The 6,575-nt window shown below is 38.2% G+C and overlaps 1 pseudogene across 1 annotated transcript; it reads left to right on the top strand.

Moving 5' to 3' along the window:
- The first annotated feature begins 4,230 nt into the window (after positions 1 to 4,230).
- On the top strand, positions 4,231 to 5,577 carry LOC138809516 (acidic leucine-rich nuclear phosphoprotein 32 family member E pseudogene; annotated as a pseudogene). Its single transcript, XR_011366886.1, has one exon. The product of XR_011366886.1 is annotated as an acidic leucine-rich nuclear phosphoprotein 32 family member E pseudogene (transcript).
- Positions 5,578 to 6,575: the final 998 nt, after the last annotated feature.

Raw genomic sequence — 6,575 nt, 5'->3', positions numbered from 1 at the left:
AATGACATTATATTCTACAGTCTACTCTCAAATTTTCTTAAAAACAATAAGGATTAAAATTTGAGAGAAAAAAGGAAACACTATCAGTAAAACAAGAAATAATCACAGCTTCAGTATTCATGCATACCACCCAAACTATGAAGAGTCTAGACAGAGGGGTGGGAAGAATGGAGCTCCTGCAAAGTGCATGAGTTATCTTCCGAAGGTTCTCTGCTTTTACAGACCCTTCAGAGAAAGTCTGAAGCAGAAATGGCTCATAGAAGTAAATGATATTGTCTGTTCAGAGTTAATGTGGTTTTTAATAAAAGGTAATCCAAATACAACAGGAACCAGATAATACCAACATGATATTCAGAAATTGTGTTGGCTTCACTATATGTCCTTTCTCCATCATTTTGAAAACCACTAGGGACAAGATTTCTCACAAAGTGAAAAACAAAATATACAAAATCCCGAGGGAAATGTTAAAGTGGTGGGATACTTCGTGATAGGTTAAGAGACAGGCCCAATTAAGTGACTTTGAGAACCTTTACATTTTCAACTACATTAGCAATTCCAGAGAAGTGAGAGCCAGATGAAGAAGCTCTTTTTCTCCATGGCAGTCAACCTAAATGAAGGAGTTTCATGGTAAGGTAAGAAGCAAAATCCCTCTACCCATTTTTCTCCTGACATCTTCGACCCATATTCCTGAGCTGCAAGGTGTTTTGATTTTCTTTACTCATTCAAATCTTTGCCCACAGGCTGAGTTCCTTCCCAAGAAGCAATTCTTGTGACCTATGTTCAAGAAAGTCTGTTCGAGATGCTAGAGGAGATGTGGCCAAAAGGGAACCCTACTGCATTGTTGGTGGGAGTGAAAACTTGTTCAATCACTTTGGAAAGGAGTATGGAGGTTCCTCAAAAGACTACACATAGAGCTCTCCTATGACCCAGCAATCCCACTTTTGGACATTTACCAAACAATCACAAACAAGGCTATACTAAAGCTACCAGCACAACTATATTTATTGCAGCATTATTCACCATTGCTAAGATATGGAACCAACCCAGATGCCCCTCAGTAAATGAATGAATGGATCAAGAAAATGTGGCACATATATAATAGAATTCTATGCCTCCATCAGAAAGAATGACATCACTCCATTTGTTAGGAAATAGAAAGACTTGGAAAAAAATATATATCAAGTGTAATAAGACAGACCCAAAGAAACATAGGTCCCATGGTTTTCCTTATCTGCAATAACTAGTATATGTCTAGGACAAGCAGAAAAGGTAAAAAGCTATATACATATGACCATATAAGATGATGCTAAGCAAAATGAACCCCAAGATAGGGACACAGAGGTTTTTTATCTTTGTTGCTGTTGTTTTAATGTACCTATAATGTTCTATGTGATATTTTGTTTCTTTTGTATGTTCTTCCCCCATGGTATAACCCCTGTTTTCACTGTATTTGACCTCAGTGCCCTGAATCTTGTATATACATTTTTCTAATTTTGGGGAGGGGAGAGGAAATAACAAAATGCTGACATAAGGATACAGGTTGACCCATTGTAACAATGGGATGTACAAGACACTATGTTGAAAATGAACTTTACAACTTTGAGTGGGGGAGGGAGGAGTTTGGGAGGTGAGGGAGGAAGGAATGGCAGGGGGAAAACAATGGAGGGGCAACAATACTCAATAGGAAATGTACTCATTACCTTACTCATGTAAGTGTAACCCCTCTATACAAAATCTTCAAATAAAAAATATATATTAAAAAAAGAAAGTCTGTTCATATGGAAGGGGCAACATGGGCCAAAAGCATTGAACTCATCACCTGATTTATGGAATTGTAACCCCTTTGTACAACTACTTAACAGTAACAATAAAAATGCAAAAAAAAAAAGTTCGGCACTAATGGCTCATGCCTATAATCCTAACTACTCAAGAGGCTATGATCTGAGGATTGTGGTTCAAAGTCAGCCAGAGCAGGAAAACTCATGAGACTCTTGTCTCCAATTAACCACCAGAAGTAGAGCTATGGCTCAAGTAGTAGAGAGCTAGTGTTAAGAAAAAAAGCTCCCAGACAGCGCCCAAGCTCTAAGATCAAGTCCAGGACCCATACCAAACAAATAAACAAAACAAAAACCATACCAGAAAGTCTGTTCAGCTTATATTCTTCCTACAAGTCTTTGTCTAACAATTCTGGAATCATTCATTCTTTTCTTACTCATCTAAGTCTATAGTTAACAACAGCCATGGTTCCCTTAACAAGAAAACCGTGTGTGTGTGTGTGTGTGTGTGTGTGTGTGTGTGTGTGTGTGTGTGTGTGTGTGTGTGTGTGTGTGTGTGTGTGTGTGTGTGTGTGTGTGTGTGTGTGTGCATGCACACACATTGTGCATGCCAGTAGTGGGGTTTGAACTCAGGGCTTCATGTTCTTCCTTAGCTTTTTCTACTCAAAGATGACATTCTACCACTTGAGTCATATCTCAATTTCTAGCTTTTTGGTAGTTAACTGGAGATGAGTCGCTCAGATTTGTCTGCCCAGACTCTCTTCAAACCACAATCCTCATATCTTAGGCTCCTGTGTGTCTAGCATTACAGGTGTGGGATACTGATATCCAGCTAAGAATAAGATTTTAGAAAGACTCACTAGATGATGCTGTGAAAACATCATAGACTATACTTAAACAAATACAGTCAATATAGCCTAAACTAAAATTTTTGTGATAGGATCACTATATTCTTGGTCCATCATTAGCTGAAAAGCTGGTATGCAGCAAATGATTAACTCACATTTTTGTGTATGTTTAGGCATATGTATTTATGTTCCATAAATCAGGTTAGATATTTTTATTTTTTCATATATATATATATATATTTTATTGTAAAAATACTGTACGGAGGGGTTACAGTTACATGAGTAAGGTAATGAGTACATTTCCTGTCGAGCATTATTGCCTCCTCTTTTTTTCTTTTATTTATTTATTTACTTATATTGGGAAAATACTGTATAGAGGGATTACAATTATATGGGCTAGATACTGAGTACATTTCTCATCAAGCATTGTAGCCTCCTCCTTTGTTTCCCCTTCCCATCCCTTCCCATACTTCCCCCCAACCCCACACCTAATCCTCCACACCCCACACCCACCAAAGTTGTAAAGTTCATTTTCGACACAACGACTTGTACATTTCATTGTTGCAATGAGTCCACCTGTATTCCTATTTAAATGATTTGTTTTTCCCCTTCCCCTAAACAAATAATACCGACATGAAATACAGTGAAAGCAGGGGTTATGCTGTGGGGGAGGGACATACAAAGCAACAAAGAAATAATCTTATAAATGTGTTAGAAACAATCCAATGAAAGAAAAAAAACATTTGAATACATATCTTATGGTTCATTTCCCTAACATCACCTTATCTGACCTTTTCTGCTTGACTTAGACATATACTAGATATTGCAAATAAGGGAAACCATGGGATCTATGTTTCTTTGGGCCTGGGGAGGGAGGAGGAATAGGGGGGAAGAGAAGGATAGGGAGGGAGAGGGGTGGGGGGAGGAGGGGTCAAGGGGGTGGGAGAGGAGGAGGAGGGGGGAGGGGGGAGGAAGGGGGAGGAGGAGGGTGAAGGGAGCAGAAGGGGGAAGGGGTAGGGGGAGAAGGAGGAGGAGGAAGGAGGAGGAGGGGGAGAAGGAGGATGAAGGGAGGAAAAGGGGGGAAGAAGGAGGGGGAGGAGGAGGGAAGGGGGAGGAGGGGAAGTGGGAGGAGGAGGAGGAAGAAGGAAAGGAAGAAAGGAAGGAAGGGAGGGAGGGAGGGAGGGAGGGAGGAAGATGGATTTTCTGTGTTATAGTTCTATATATTCTCATTCAGCCAGATGTACAAAATAAAAGATTATTGTTGGTTAATATTTGTGTTCCTGTATACAAAGAAAAATAAGTTTAAATAACTCTATACCACACCATCTCCATGGCTACTTCTGAGGAACAGGGATAAAGGATATGTATTTTTTCTATATATATTTGCCCTACTAACATTTATTGAAAGCTTGCCTTAGGCCATGTAATAAATAATTCTTAAGATATCTTATTCTTCTTTAAGGCATTAATTTAGGACTGAAGGAAACATTTTATTTTACTCATTCTTGGAAAAGTAACAGATACCCACGGTATTTTACTTATAGTATACTGAGAAAAACTGTTAAATATTTCATTGTAGTGTGGTGTGTGTGTGTGTGTGTGCGTGCGTGCGTGTGTGCGCGCGCGCGGGTGTGTGGACAAGGAGGTGGGGGCAGCCGAGTTAAGAGTCCTAACTCCTTGGACTCCATTTGCTATTCTTTTCTTTCTCCTCTACACCTATTCGGTTGGTTGTGGGCGTTTGTATTTTGCTTTTCTTTTCATTCATTTCCAGATCTTAAAAATAATTTTTTTTAGGGTTGGGGGTAGTGGAAAAGGGGGTGAAGGAGGAGAGTAGCAGCAGAAAAGCAGGAGGACATGGAGATGAAGAAGAGGATTAGTCTGGAGTTACAGAACAGAGCCCCGGAGGAGGTAACAGAGTTAGTCCTTGATAATTGCCTGTGTGTCAATGGGGAAATTGAAGGCCTGAATGACACTTTTAAAGAACTAGAGTTTCTGAGTATGGCTAATGTGAAATTAAGTTCACTGGCCCGGCTCCCTAGCTTGAATAAACTTCGAAAGTTGGAACTTGGTGACAATATAATTTCTGGAGGTTTGGAAGTCTTGGCAGAGAAATGTCCAAATCTTACCTACCTCAATCTGAGTGGAAACAAAATCAAAGACCTCAGTACTGTGGAAGCTCTGCAAAATCTTAAAAATTTGAAAAGTCTTGACTTGTTCAACTGTGAGATCACAAACCTGGAAGATTACAGAGAAAGTATTTTTGAGCTGTTGCAGCAAATCACATACTTAGATGGATTTGATCAGGAGGATAACGAAGCACCAGACTCGGAAGAGGAAGATGATGAGGATGAAGATGAAGATGAAGATGAAACTGGTCTACTTGAAGGATATGAGGAGGAGGAGGAGGAGGAGGAAGAAGAGGAAGATGAAGATGAAGCAGATTCAGAACTGGGAGAAGGAGAAGAGGAAGTGGGCCTTTCATACTTAATGAAAGAAGAAATTCAGGATGAAGAAGATGATGATGACTATGTTGAAGAAGGGGAAGAAGAGGAGGAAGAAGAAGAAGGCCTTCGTGGAGAGAAGAGAAAACGAGATGCTGAGGATGATGGAGAAGAAGAAGATGACTAGATCATTCTAAGATTCAATTTCCTAGATCTCCTGGGTGTGCAACAGAGTGATCACATCTTCTTTCTTTTTCATGTATGATAGCTCTCCCTACCAGAAGATAATCTGTAACTTTTTTATAGGAGAAGTGTGGTTTTACTATTTTTGCCTTATCATTCCAATTAAGATTTACTAGTTTGCTAATGATCATGTTGTATGTAGAGAAAAATTTTCATTAACTCCCTCATCCCTCCATTGTGCAATTCTCTAGCAATGTATTTGGAATCTTAATTTTTCTAATTCAGGCTTACTGTCTTAGACATTTTTAGCCCATAATTAAAACATGATCAATTTTAAAAAAAATTTCATTGTATAGTGTAACATTTTTATTAAAGAGACAATGTATGACTTTTTAATTGTTTCTAGGATAACAATAAATCTAGAAGACAAAAATTGACCCTAACATTTGTTATATGGCCATAAATAAACTCCAATCTATTCAGCAAATGAGTTGTCAAGAGAGATTATTCTTCCACTCAGAACTGAACTGTTTCAGAAAACAGGTGGGAAGAAATAGTAACAAACATCTACTATTTAGGTATTTGTGTATTAAGGAATTATAAATGTCACAGTGCATTAAACTAGGAGTCCAAATACCTTATGGTTTTGTCTTAATTGCAAGTTCTCAGCTATGGAGATTTGACAGAATAAGAATATTCATGTTGCCTTACAATATTAAGGAGATACTGTCTGTGGCAATAGTCTGTAGGTTATAATGAATTTTTAAATGGAAGCAATTACATCTTTGCAGTATTTTATGTATGTGCAGTTTCTACTATGCTACACAAAGTGCAGTTGATAAGCTGATGCTGATCCACGAACACTTTGTCACAGTTCATCAATAAGACAAATACCAGAGCTGACTGAGTAAGCCTTTGGAAACAGCAATTTGATACTGTCAAAATGCCCAACTGTGTGAATAATGGCTCCTTCCACTGAAGGTATGGCCCAATTTAGCTTAGTGAACTCATTAGTTATATAAGGCATGAGTTAAAAACAGGTCACAAGTAATGGGATTGTTTATTTTAAGGTTAGTCTATTAATTAAAACCCAAAGGTTGTAAAAATCTGAAACATGTAAACATTGTTAATAACCTATTTTTAAACTTAATTTAAAGGGTAACCAACACTTTTTTATTGAACAAAAAATGGATGGCATAACCTTTACCATACATTTTTGCCCCCAAAATGACATTCTTATTCTGAATGTGAATACTTCACTTGACCAAATGATGACCATGAAAAGTATTCTAAAGGAAGAAAGGCTAAAAGAGTTCATACCACTAAAT

Source organism: Dipodomys merriami, unplaced genomic scaffold (assembly GCF_024711535.1).
Source record: "Dipodomys merriami isolate MVZ:Mamm:240054 unplaced genomic scaffold, mDipMer1.0.p SCAF_5, whole genome shotgun sequence".
NCBI classification, from domain to species: domain Eukaryota; kingdom Metazoa; phylum Chordata; class Mammalia; order Rodentia; family Heteromyidae; genus Dipodomys; species Dipodomys merriami.
The sequence above is the reverse complement of the archived record's forward strand: the minus strand, read 5'-3'. Positions and strand labels throughout refer to the sequence as shown.